This window comes from Meriones unguiculatus, chromosome 3 (genome assembly GCF_030254825.1).
Source record: "Meriones unguiculatus strain TT.TT164.6M chromosome 3, Bangor_MerUng_6.1, whole genome shotgun sequence".
Lineage (NCBI taxonomy): Eukaryota > Metazoa > Chordata > Mammalia > Rodentia > Muridae > Meriones > Meriones unguiculatus.
Window position 1 is genome coordinate 57,199,132 of NC_083351.1, and position 14,431 is coordinate 57,213,562.

The window sequence follows — 14,431 nt, forward strand, 5'->3', positions numbered from 1 at the left end:
TCCCTAAACTTATAAGTACTTACTTTTATTCTTCACCTGAGCCTTTCCACACCGTTACTGGAGTCCTTCCTCCAGGCCCACGTGGTTTCTTCTCCACCCCAACCCATCATGAATTGCTCCTTCCTCCTCTCTTCCCATCTGTCTGATTCCTGTGGTTCTCTCTTGAATCCAAAAGCACAGGAACCTACCCCATTCTGCTCTGTCCAGGCACAGGCCGTTTAATCAACCAATCAGGAATGTCTTAGGCAGGTTTACAAAACAAGGATGGATGTAACCAGATCTTGAGAGCCCGTGACAGGCAGCAGACCAACCTCCAACTAAACTCAAATGTTGGCGATGTAGAGCTGCAGCTTGGGGAAGCAGTAGAGGCAGGAGATACAAATCTGAGAGTGATCAAGAAGGAGGTAATAAATGGAAACCCTGGGCTCAGCCAGGCTTAAGATTTTAAGACAATTTAGGATACATTCTTATGTCAAAGGTCGGGGCAGGCAGGCAAGGTGTGTTTAGTAGGAAATGAGTGGAACTGAGAGGAACAGGTACCCTCCCATGTTCAAAGCAGGAAGAGGAAACACGAAAGAGAGCCCCCAATAGGTAAGGAAAAAATATGGAACACAAAAAAATAGAACACAAAGGAAAAGTAATGCCACTGAAGATAAGAAAAGAAAGTATTTCAGGGAAGAGGTAGGAAGCAAAACTCCAACTAAATTTTAAAAAAGAAAAGAAGAACTAGCGTACAGAATTACAAAATAAGCTGAAACAAAACAGTAATCAGTATTGGCTTGGGGACAAAATCCAGACAAAGGTTATTCTACCTGACCTTGGAGCAAGGTGTTGTAACTGCATATTAAGGAGACAGAATTCTAATACAAAAATTTATTTTTATTATTTCTTTAAAGTTACATATTTTTGTCTCTTTGGGCTGACAGTGCTCCCACAAAGAGTAAATGTTCCTAAAACGTACTGGACTTTCTGGGAGAAATATGGTGATCACCTACCCTGCAAAGTGACACAGCCCAGGGCTCCTCTGTGGGTCCAGGGAAGGCAGCATTGTGGCAGGAGGCTGCAAAGATGAGTGTGCTGGGACTTGAGAGTCTGCAGCCCAGACACCCTAAGAGAACCTTGGCTGTCAAGAGATAGGAGCCTTTTGAACTGGGAGGATATAAGAGAAAAGGCCAATGGTCCAGTTCTAAGCAGATGCTGTTACAAAAACAATCATCGGATTATATTAGTGGGGAAAGTTGTATATTTTCCGTCTCTGTCCCCTGAGAAGATCAGGAACCAATGGCAACCTTTCAGCAGAGTGCTGTGTGTCCTTGGTCCTTTCTTAAAGGACCGAGAATGTCCAGGAAACAATGACTCCAAGAAATATATCATTTGCTCCTGGGACATCTAAATTGTACCAAAAGACAAAGAGGCCATCAAACCTTAACACTGACTAATCAAAGCCCCAAGGAGGTATTAGCACACACCTATCAGAACAGTTACTATCGGGGTTCAGAAGATGACTCGGCAGGTAAAGGCCCTTTCCACCACGTCTGAAGACTTAAGTTCAATCCCCCAGAGCCCTTGTGGTACAAGGAAAGAACCAACTACCCCAAGTTGTCTTTGACCTCTATAAGACCACTATGGCATATGCACACACATGCACATACACACACACACACACACACACAAGAAGGAAAGGAAGAGTGGCTATTATTATTATTATTACTATTATTCAAACAATCTAGCCAGGCCTGCTGGTGCACATCTTTGATCCCAGCTCTCAGGGAGGCAGAGGCAGGAGGATCTCTGTGAGTTCGAGGGCAGCCTGGTCTACACTTAGAAACCCTGTCTCGGAAAACAAAAACAAACAAACAAAAACCAGAAACCCAAACCAAAACAAAACATAAATAACAGATGTAGCGATGGGGCTCCTTTGTGCACTGAGGGAAGAATGTAAATTAGCACAGCTACTATCGAAATCACTGTCCAGGCTCCCGGAACGTACAAAATAGAAACCACCATGCAATCCCACTACTGGGGTTAACATCCCAAGGAAATAAATCCATGCATCACAGTTCTGCGTTCCCATGTTCACTGTCTCACTAGCCTAAGACCAACAGTCAATCTTGAATAGATAAACCGATCAATAAATTGCAGTATAAATATACCGTGGAACAGTATTCAGTCTTTGGAAAAGAAGGAAACCCTGCCATCTGGACAGTACAGGCAGCCCTGGAGGTGTCTCGGTCAGCGTTCTGCCGCTGTGAAGAGCCACCATGACCAGGCAACTCTTTCAAAGGAAAACATTTAATTAGGGCTGCCTTAAAGGTTCAGGGGTTTACTCCATTGTCATCATTTGGGAAGCACGGCAATGCACAGACAGACATAGTGCTGGAACGAGAGCTGAGAGTTCTACATCTGCGTCAGCAGGTGGCAGGAAGAGGGACACTGGACACAGCCTGAGCATTTGAAACCTGCCCCCAGTGACACACTTGCTCCAACAAGGTCACACCTACTCCAGCAAGGCCTCACCCCCTAACATTGCAGCTCCTTAGGAGACTTTGAGGGCCATTTTCATTCAAACCACTACAAAATGGGTAGATGGCAGAGAGTGTGTAGGTTTCCTGCCCCACCATGCTCCCATTTCCTCTATTTACAGCCTTGGGTAATCACTCTCTTACAGGCCAGCTGCACTGTAGCATTGAGGTGTCACTTCCGGGACGAGACTGTAAAAGACTGACTTCCTTCCACCTTTTAGCAGACTTCTCTCCAGTGCCTCCTTGGCCCTCCCAGTTGATGAAGCAAGCTGCCATTTCTGACGGCCTGATATTCAGCAACCTAGGACAGCGTCTGGCCAGCAGCCAGTAAGGAACCAAAGCCCCTCAGTCCAAGAGGCCAGAGAGTGGAGCCTGAGCTGGAGAATTGCTAGCTGCCTGTCCTGGCAAACACTTTGATTGCCACTCTGTATGGATGGTAAAGGGAGGGCCCAGCTAGCTGGGCGGGCCTGCACAGCCGATTGGATAGAGTAGGTAAGTTTTAAGTAGTCAGGTGTTTGGTTTGGTTTGGTTTTATTTATTTATTTTTTTGGTGATCATTGTTACAAACAATAGATAACTAATGCAGCGACTGCAGCCAAGGCCTATGGGGCGCAATAATGGTTACATTGGGGGAAGAATAATTGCAAAGTTCATGGGCTTTGGATTTTGTGGTTCTGGTTTGATTTGCTCTGGCTTTTGGAATGAGGCAGCCCAGGCTGGTATTGATTCCCAGTCCTCCTGACTCAGCTTAGCGTGAGTGGAAGCTGTGATGGAATGGGAGATTAAAGCTGTGTGGTCAGCAAGGGCAGTGCTTATAAGGGTTCATGAGGTCAGAAGACTGCAGCTGGCTTTCAAGAAAAGGGAGGGGAAACTCTCTGCCAGCAGATGACACAGAACAAGCTAGATTGCCTCAAATCAAACTCTGGGGAGGAGAAAAGGATACATTTATTTTTATTTTAGTAGTTAAATTGTGGGGGGGGTGTGCATGTATGTGGGGGGGGCACAAAAGGCTATCAGATTCCTTGGAGCTAGTGTCTTAGTTACTTTTCTGTTGCTATGATAAAACACCACAACCAAGGCAATTATAAAAGCCGGTGATTGCGTTTATGGTTCCAGAGCGCTGGAGTCCATGATGGCCGAGTGTAGGCATGGCAGCTGAGAGCTCACAGCTCAAACAGCCAGCAGGAAGCAGAGCGAGCACCCTGGGCACGGGGGAAGGCTTTTGAAACCTCAAGCCCACACCAAGTGATCCACCGCCTCCAACAGCGCCACATCGCTACATCTCTCAGTCTTTCCCAGACACAGCCACTAAGCTGAGAACCACGGTCTCAAATCTATGAGCCTGGTGTGTGGGTGGGTGGGAGAGGGAGTCTCGTTCAGACCACTCCAGCTGGAGCCACAGTGTTGTCAGCACTGGGCACCAAACTCAGGGCCCTTGCGAAAGCAGCGAGTGCTTTTACACACTGAGCCTTTTATAAACACAGCTCTGCTCTCACAGGTGCTTCCTGGTCACTGCCTGGTCTTTTTAGTCCCTAGGCAGAAAGAAAACTCAGTCTTAGATGTTCATCAATGGCAACACAACACAACACAACGCTCCAGAGACTGCTGGCACAGAGCAAGTAATCAATGTCAGAGTATTATCTCAATTCAGTCCAGGCAGGATTTCCACTACAAAAGCCACAATGGCCACGAGGTAATGATTCAGCATTACACAACAAAAACAATCTATCATGGATGGCTATCCATGTTGACTAGAAACTATTGAATTAGGTCACAAAGAACTTCGTTTCATATAATGGGATTTTATTAACCACACTTGGTGGCACAAACCTGTAACCTCAGCTACTCTGGAGACTAGAAGATGACAGTTATATGTTCCAAATTTTAAGAAAAATAATGAGAAGGTTGGTGTACTAGTTATTTTCCTATTGCTGTGATATAACGCCATTGTCAAGGCCACTTACAGGAGACGAGGTTTGTTTGGGGCTTATAGCTTCAGAGGAATAGGAATCCACCACTGTTAAAACCTGAGAAAGGAAGCCAGGCACGGTGGCACATGCCTGTGATCCCAGCACTCAGGGAGGCAGAGGTGTGCGGATTTCTGTGAGTTCAAGGCCAGCCTGGTCTACAAAGAGAGTCCAGGAGAGACAAGGCTACACTGAGAAACCCTGTCTCCAAAAACCAAAACAAACAAAAAAACTTAAAAAGGAGAAGAGAAAAGACAAATCCACACTTGTCCAGTTAAAGCAAGCCGTACTTTGGTGTGCACCTGGAACTGGCCAGCGGCTGTCTCCCTCTAAGTCTGGATTTGAGAGAGTAGCTTCTGCTGGCCGCTTGAGGTCCTTTTCATAGGAGAGATAGGGTGTTCACAGGGGTGAGAGAGTTGGCTGTTATACATTGTTAGAAAGATAAGGTGAAAGGGAAGGAACAAGGGTAAGACTATACAGCAGGTGAATGGGGTCTCAAGTTTAATGTAGGCTAAAAACACGTTTTGCAGTTTACATCAGATCTAAGAATCAGGAACTTAGTCTTAATTACAAATGACAACCTTAACTTACAGGGACTTAGCACAGGACAAACAGGAACTTATTCTTTAACTACAAAAGGAAACCTTAACCTACGCAGGACAAACAAGGACTTATTCCTGTCTTAACTGCAAACAGAACCCTTGACCAGCAAGGTATATTGTTCCTGTTTTATCCTCCAAGGCATCATATCAGGGAAGCATGGCAGCAAGCACCAGCGAGGCAGCAGAGGCAGCTCCGGAGAGCTCACATCAACTCAAACAAACAGGAAGCAGAGAGGGCAAATCAAGACGGAGAGAGTCTTCAGACCCAGAGAGGCATACTCCCTCCATCAAGACCACGCCTCCCCAAAGAACACGGACCGAGTGTATGCAAACGTCCCAGAGAACAGGGAAATTTATTTTTCAAACCAACACAGTTGGAAATAGAGCTCAGTAAAAGCAGAGAGAAGGAAGAAAAGAAGAGAGGGAGGGAAGAAAGAAATGAAGAAAAAAAGGAAGAAAAGGGTTTCATCCTTTTTTAGACAGAAGGCAGATCTCTGTATGTTTGAGGTCATCCTGGTCTACAGAGCAAGTTCCACGACGGCCAGGGGTGCAAAGATAAACCCTGTCTCAAAAAAACCAGAGGGAAAGAGAGAGCAAATGAGGGAGGGAGAGAAAAGGATTTATCTGCTGATGGGGATGAGACACAGGACCTCATGCATGCTAGACACATACTGTACCTCTGACATATATCACCCAAGTCCATACGCACACACATATTTGAAAAGAAGATCCTCATTTTCAGTCCAGATGACAAAACAGGAATTGCATTTGTGTGCTGTGGTTGGCTGAACACACACGTCCCAAACCCCTGGGATTGGTGGATGTTACCACACAGGGCAAAAGAGACCTTGCAGAGTAAGACTCTTAAAATGGGGAAATTGTCCCAGATATCTGGAGGACACTGCGTGTAACTACTAGTGTCTGTGGAGGAAGGAGGCAGAGGGAGTTTGACTGACAACCACCCTGCTGGTTTGAGAATGGAAAGAAGGGCTGTGAGCCAGAAAATGCAAGGAATGAAGTTCCAGGAGCTGGACAAGGCAGGGAATGCATTTTTCCACCCTGAGCCTACAGAGGGAGCAGGTTTTGCCAAGACCTTCATCTCAGCCAGGATAACTGAGTTCAGGTTTCTGAACTCCAGAACCACAAAGAAATACATGTTCTCACCCATCAAATTTGCGATTGTTTTTATGACAGTCATAGAAAACTACCATATTACGCCCCCTTAAACAAAACAAAAACAAGGACTAGATATAAAAAAAACAAGCTTTCAGCCATAGGGCAACAGGAAGCACATAAAAACATTGGTCCCTGAGAAAAGGAAGGAAATGAAGTTCCCCACCCCCAGCATTGCCCTCAGCTGGTACTACTATTTCAAAGCCTTAGCACAGGGAACACGAACCCACATCAGGCCAGATGTCCTTCTTAGGTTTAAAACTGGCAAGCTGAGAATTCAGGAAGGCTGGTCTGTAAAGCAGAGGCAGTACTGCCCAAAGATAGAGCTGCCCTGACAACAAGCCACGAGACACAGAGACGTGTCCCCGTGGAGCTAATGCGCAGCCTGGCAATTGATGAGAATCTCAGTCGTGAGAGCGTGCGATGGTGGCAGCTCCTTTTGGAGGCTGCCTTCCCTCCTTTGCTTAGCATTTTAAGAAGAGGCTGTACCTAAGGGACCAAGCGGCAGATTGCATCAGAATGTGCGGCGCCTTATTCTTTAGTCAGTGCCTCATCCAGCACAAGGCATGAAAATTATCATGAGGTTAAATTCCCTGAAAAAACAGGGCGATGGTCGAGCCTGACTGTAATTTAAACACTGAGGGCAAGGCAGGAGGATTGCCATGAGTTCAAGGCTACGAAGTCAGCCCCTATTTTATAATGCAAATTAAAAAGGGAAAACTTTTTTTCTAAACTAACCTACAGGCGAAGCCCTGGGAGATGAATTTCAACCATAACGTCCCACCCAGAGAAGAAAAACACACATGGCCCGTGTGATGAGGCCACTCAGCAACGCCTTTCACCCTAGAATCCTTTCCCCCTTCATAGAAGCCCTTGGCACATTTTCCAAGATGGAGCGCTAAGAAAATGATCTGTTCACCTTCTCAGGACCACGGCCCTAGAATAGATTTGATTTCTGTCCCTCGTCCTCTCATCTCCCAAGTATTGGCTTTGAGAGGTGAGCAACTAGAACTGGGCCTGGGAACAATTAGCATGGCCACAGCTTTGCACTCGGACACGTCTGTGAGGAGCCGTTGAAGGGGCCACAGTGCAGAGCTTCACACACTGCGGTTGGAAGTGTGAGATGGTACAGCCACTCTGGAAAATCAAGGTGCACTCTTACGAGGCCACAAAGTGAACTTACACACGTCAACACCACCACACCGGAACAATTATTCAAGAGAAACAATATACATCCATAAGCACAGAGACCTACACATCATGTTTACATCAGCTTTACTGACATTGACAAGCATCAGAAACTGGAAACTGCACAAATACCTATTAACTGAGGAATGGGTCGATGAATTACGGTATATCTCCGCAACGAGAAACTCTCGGTTCATGCTGTAACATGGATATATCATAAGAGCATTATTCAGATTATAGAAAGCTAGACACAAAGAAACTACAAAGGAGGTTTGGAAGGCAGCTCAGCTGGTAAAGCGCTTGCAAAGCAGGCACAAGAGCATGAGTTTGGTCACCAGAACCCACAGTACAAAAATAAAGATCCAGGCATGCTTGTGATCCTAGCACTGAGAAGGCTGGAGACAGGCGGATCCCCAGGACCCACTAGCCAGCCAGCACTGCCTTCTTGGAGAGAGGTCCAGGCTAGTGAGAGACCCTGTCTCAAAGAGGAGGGATGGGGAGAGTTCATGGCCTGACAGGGTGGCAAGGGAATGAAGAAATAACAGGCACATGTATACATAGAGAAGCGGGGATTGGGCGGGTTAGGCCCCCTGATGGACTAAATTCAGCACCCCAGGAGCTCAGCCTGTTAATTCCATACAGTTGAACAAAGAGGCCAGGTTATTGCATCCACCTGAATGAGGGGGCAGGTCATGTCATACAGATACACAAGGAGGAGGAGTTAGCTAATCTTAGTAGGAGCAGTCTCTGTAGGGGAGAGAGAGGAAGGTTTTGTCATTTTCCCATGGGGCTGAGGCCGCGGTGTCTTCGACACGGCTGTATGAATGTCCACAGCACATGTGCACTTAGCGCTCTCATTCACTCCTCTCCCACCGCTACAACCTGGCGCTGGAGCAGCCCCCAGCAAGGCTTGGTGCTCGGAACTTGAGGCAGCAATCTAATTTTCCATAAGAACCAGAAGGTATTAAGCCTACCACGCATCCTTCACAAAGTCCCAGCACCATCGCAGATCACAGATACTGTTAGTGTTTTGGAATTGGCAGCTATATCAATGTTTTTTCTGTTGCTGTGATAAAATACCACGATCAAGGCAATTTCTAGAGAAAGTTTATTTTGGCTTGCTGTTCATTGGCAGGAAGCAGGGCAGTCAGCGGCAGGAGCAGGGAGATTGTCTTAGTTAGGGTTTGTATCACTGTGAAGACACCATGACCTTGGCAACTCTTACGAAGGAAAACTTTTAACTGGGACTGGCTTACAGTTGCGAGGTTCAGTCTGTTATCATGGTGGGAAGCACAGCCAGACGTGGTGCTTGGGGAGCTGTTGAGTTCCACATCTTGATCCAAAGGCAGCCAGGAGACAGGCAGGAGGAGACGATCTCACACTGGATGGAACTTCAGCATAAAGACTTCAAAGCCGGCCCCCACAGCGACAAACTTCCTCCAACAAGGCCACACCTACTCCACAAGACCACACCTCCTGATAGCGCCACTCCCTACGGGCCCAGCTTTCAAAGACTTGAGTCTCTGGGGCCAAACCTACTCAAACCACCACAGGGATCACATCTATCAAAAGCGCAAAGCACAGAGAGTGAATCTGAAGTGGGGTGAGGCCAGCGATGTGCTTCCTAAATGTCCAAAGCAGCGCCACCATCTGGGGACTAAATGTTCAAACACCTGAGCCAGTGGGGGCATTGTCTGTGCAAACTACCATAGAGGCGCTGAGTTAAAAAGTACGTATTTGCCTAGCGCCACACTGTGAAAGCAACAGAAATTAAAAATCTTATTTCCTGAACTTCAACACAAAATCTAACGCTGCTTATTCTCTACATTGAAGTAGTGATTTTACAGAAAATAATGACAACAAAAAGGTTAATAAAGTTTTATTGAGATTACATTCATGTATCACAAACAATATACTTAAATACACATTAAGCATTCTTTGAAGGATCTCAGAGTTGAACCTAACCTAATATTATGTATGGATTCCCATTCCAGCGGCTCACTGTGCTTTCTTCCTCCACCCCAGAACCCAAGCCTTGGTGTCACATCAACCCTTCCTTCCTTCGCTAGATGTCTCAGAACCAGAGTTCATTTCCTTGTCTGGAAAATCACAATTTAACATAATCTAGGGTCATCTGGAGGAGGAAATCTCAATTGAGAAAAATGTCTTCATCAGATTAGCCTGTAGCCAAGTCTTTAGAGCATTTGGTGGTGGTGGGGTTAATGATTGATGTAGGAGGGCCCAGCTCACTGAGGGAGGGGCCATCCCTGGGCAGATGAGCAAACTGAGCAAGCTATGGGGAGCAGGCCAGTAAGCAGCACCCCTCCATGGGCTCTGCATCAGCGCCTGCCTCCAGATGCCTACCTGCGTTCCCGCCCTGACTTTTGTCAACAATGAACTGGTTTTGTTTTTAAATGTTTATTTCACTCTGCGTGTAGGAGTGTTTTGCCTGCATTGTATGTCCGTGCACCACACACGTACCCAGTGCTCAAGGGAATGATGAGCCCCCATGTGGAGGCTGGGAATCAAACCCAGGTCCTTTGCACGAATAACAAGTGCTCTAAAACGCTGAGCCAGCTAACTCTCCAGACCTCAATGGCAGACTGCAATGACGAAACATATGCCAAAATAAACCCTTTTCTCCCCAAGTTGATTTTGGTCAGTGTTTGATCACAGCAACAGAAAAGCAAACTATGAAAGTAAAGAAGAAGAAAAAAAAAAAAAAACAGATACAATAAGCACCAAAAAGAATTAAAAAGTGCTGGGTTTTGTTTGTTTTAGTTACACTATTTTCGTGAATTGGTGTTTTGCCTGTATGGATGTCTGTGCATCATGGGTTTGCAGTCCCCACAGAGGCCAGAAGGGGACACTAGATCCCTGGAACTGGCAGTTGTGAGCTGCCATGTGGGCGTTTGGACTCTACCCCAAGTCTTCTAGAGGGGCAGCTGGTGCTCTTACCTCCTGAGCCATCTCTTCAGCCTCCCAAATAGTGCTTTTTAAAGATGGTGTAAACCTATTTGGATATGAAGATGCAGTTGACCTACAAAGGACTTAGTGAGGTCTTATCCTCCTTCTAAACAGATAGTTGCCAACTACTGGCACTACCCGTTAAATTTAAAAAGCAATAAAGTTTTTAAAATCTGTACAGCTTAGCTCTCACTACTATTGAACTATTCATGCCAAAAGTTATAAAACTGCATGTACTTAGCATACATGAGGCCCTGGGTTCAATCTCTAGCTCCCCCCATACTCCCACCCCAAATAAAAACAAAACGACTAGGAAAAGCCGTAAGGTTACAAACTCCTTCTGAATGACACAGTCTAGCCCTGCTCAGTGGCTAACTCCACATGGATTAGGCGTGGTATAAATATCCCCATCTTCTCCCTCACTCTGCAGAAACCCATCTAGCCTCTGCTCAGGATGCCACTGATTAGCTGACGGGGGTCTTTTGCTCTAGATAAGAGTCGTGGTGAGCAAGCAGCTCACTGAGTCTTTGGCAGATTTTGTATCCATGCAGCAGGATGCAGCAGCAGGCAGCACTCTCCCAGGTAGCCAGTGTAACCTAGGTTACCGTGCAAGCCTAGTACCATAGGACTCCTGCTCTCTCAGTGCCACAGTCCTGTGTAAGAGGATTCCTTAAACCAGCGGCAGGAGCCAATGTTAGAACTCCTGGGCCTGGGAGTCTGAGAGCCTTGGCCCTGATGTCTTGACAGCTCTCAGGAAATGCCTCAGCAAGTAAGCTTGCAGGTCCTCTATGGCTCTTCACAGCCTTCTGCCCTACTTCTCAGTCCTCCGTGCTTCTGCGACTTCCACCGCACCCCCAACTCCTGCCCTCACCACTCTCCAGGACTGCTCACCTGCCTGCTGTTGCCATGGCTGCCGTCAGCCTTGCTGCTGTTCAGGAGGCAGCTAATGCGGCTATTTTTTAATCACTGCTCCCACGGCTGCCACTGACCTCAAGCGCGCAGTTCCAGCTCTGCTTCGGTTATCAGCCACAGCTTTGCTCCTCCAGCTCGGAGTGCCAGCTGCTCCTCTGTCGCTGCTGTGCTTGTTCCTGACGCTTCCTTCCTTCCTTCCTTCGTGTCGCCAGCTCAACTCACAGCACCAAAAGCCCACAGGAAGAGATCTGCCCAAAGAAGTCTTTTATTGTGACTAATGTCTCAAAACCAGGTGTATTAGCTGCCTTTCTCAGTACAGGGAGGAAACAGCCGACCAAGCAAGCTTAAGGGAAGGCGGGTTCTTTCCACTCGTGGGTTTAGAGGACAGCTCACCATCAGTTGGAGGAGCTGGTCATACAGTGTCTGTGGCCAGGCAGCAGCGCTAGGAATGCTGGTGTTCAGCTCACTTCTCCTTTTCACTCAGTCTACAACTCCCCAGGCCATACCTTCAGGGCGGTTCTTACATCCTCAAGCTTTTCTGGATTCACCCAGAGGTATGCTCCGTTACTCATTTTAAAGCCAGTCAAGCTGACAGTTGTGACGGTTTGAATGAAATGCCCCTACGAATCTCAGGCATCCGACTAGTCAGTTCCCACTTGGAGATTTCGGAAGAATTAGGAGCTGCGTGGCCTTGCTGGAGGAAGCGTGTTGCCGGAGGTAGGCTTTGGGATGTCAAAACAATCACACACCTTGGAATTAGCTTTCTGGACTTCCTACTTGTGGATCAAGATCCAAGCTCTCGGCTACCACTCCAGCACCAGGCCTGCCACGCTCCATGCCAGGCTGGACTTTTATCCCGCAGGAACCATAAGCTCAAATAAACCCTTCCTTCAGGCGCCTCGGTCGTGGTGCTTGTCACAGCGATAGAAACATGGAAGTTTTGGTTCTTTAAAAACTCAGTCATGTCATGTAAATGTGTTTTTGTTTTAATCCCAACTGTGGGGTTTCAGATGGGCTACAGTTTGTCCACACCTGTTAGCTGTCTCGTGCATGTGGACTGTGGAGACCAGAGACAGACCGTGTGGCAGTTCAGAGCAGACAGTTGAAGAGAAACACTTCAGGGCACAGCAGCGTGGAAGAGACTGCTGGCTGCTTTTGCAGTTGACTGAGATTGGTATAGCCCCCAAAGACCCTTCGGCCCTACACAACCAGGAAAAGTAAGGGTGTCTGTGACCCCTTGCCCCACTAACCTTCTCTCTCCTACCTAGGATTGTGGTTTTGGTAGAAAGGAGGTAGAGGAGGGCTAAATACCCCAAATAAAAGAGAGTTTTAAAAACAAGCACCGCATAGAAACACTGTGAGAGCAGTGGCGTTGGCCATCACACAGGTGAGGCAGCACTAGAAGGTGTCTAAGATCTCACTTACCCAGTCGGCTGAACAAATCTCATACGCAAATGAAGGCTTGTATTAACACCAATAACAGCCAACCTTGAGGCCTACAGTCCCTACAGTCACAATAGTCCCTCCGACCCAGGTGGAAAAGACGTGAGTCATCTACAATTCAGTGAGGTTTATAACAAAATGTCTGGTACAGTTTGAAACAGTCTGGGCTGACATTGTACCTTCTCACACTATCATTTTAGATGCCGGAAGGAACACAGTAAAACTTGACTAACATATCTATAAAATGGTGAGCATTGTGTAGTTTTTTTTTTTTTTTAGGTTATCAGTGGAGTGTTCAAAGGCCGGTATTGCTATGCAGGTAATCCAGCTGACTGTTTGACTGACAATCCTTTTGCTTCCAGCAACGAGAGCAGCAAGGAAGAGTTGTAAAGTCCCTGGACAGCTTGTAAGGAATGATTCCTGAGGTTGTGCTGTGCTGTGCAGCACACACACAAAAACATGCACATAAACATACGTACACATAACACATATAGGATGGAGACATGACTCAGTGGCATAGTGTTTGCCTAGAATTCAAGACCTCAGATTCAATCTCCAGCACTGAAGAACAAGTGCAGAACAGTTTAGTGACCTAATGTTTTAAGTTATGGGATACCTGTTAAACACCAGTGTGCCAGGATGCCCACATTACAGCAAATAAAGTGAACCAAATAATGTTGTAGGTGGTTTTCCCAAGATCCTGGAATAACAACTCATGAGACTCATTACATATTACACAATGGCCCAGGCCATATGGCCAGGCTCTTCTCTGACTAGCTCATAACTTAATAACCCATTTGTATTAATCTACATTTTGCCAAGTGGCTGGTTACCTGTGCTCAGGTACCATGGAAGTATAAGCTGAAATAAACCCTTTGCTGCCCAAGTTGCTTTGACCATGGTGTTTCATCACAGCAATAGTAACTAACCCTAGCTAGGACACCCAGTACTGAGACTATAGGTATGTGTCACCATGCCTGGTTTATGTGGGCTGGTGATTAAACTCAGGACTTCATGAATATTTACTCTCCCTACCAACTGAGCTATATTCCCAGCCCAAATTAGGGCTTCAAAAGTAACATGATAATGCTACATTTTAAATGTAGTTCTATAGATAGAACTTGGTGATAAAGGGCGTACCCACCATGCATAAAGGCTGTGGCTCCAGCATTATTTAAAAAAAAAAAAAAAAAATCCTAGACACCTAAAGTGTGTCTTAATCAGGGTTTCTATTGGTGCAAAATATCATGACCAAAAAGCAAGCTGGGGAGGAAAGGGTTTATTTGGTTTACACTTCCATATCACTGTTTATCATCTAAGGCATTCAGGACAGTAACTCAAGCAGGGCAGGAACTTGGAGGCGGGAGCTGATGCAGAGGCCATGGAGGGGTGCTGCTTTCTGGCTTGTTCCTCATGGCTTCCTCAGTCTGCTTTCCTATAGAACCAGGACCACCAGCCCAAGGATGACCCCACCCACAATGGGCTGGGCCCTCCCCCATCAATCACTAATTAAGAAAGTGCATTACAGCTGGATCTTATAGAGGCATTTGCTCAACGGAGGTTCTGTCTTTCCAGATAACTACAGCTTGTGTCAAGTTGACATAAGGCTAGCCAGCACCAAGCAGAAATGGAAAACCAACAGAGAATATGGATAAGG

General features: G+C 46.5%; 1 protein-coding gene across 1 annotated transcript in view; it reads right to left on the reverse strand.

Moving 5' to 3' along the window:
- Nucleotides 1-14,431, reverse strand: part of Fam221a (family with sequence similarity 221 member A) — an 83,681-nt gene that overhangs the window by 42,696 nt on the left and 26,554 nt on the right. The gene's annotated exons all lie outside the window — the stretch shown is intronic.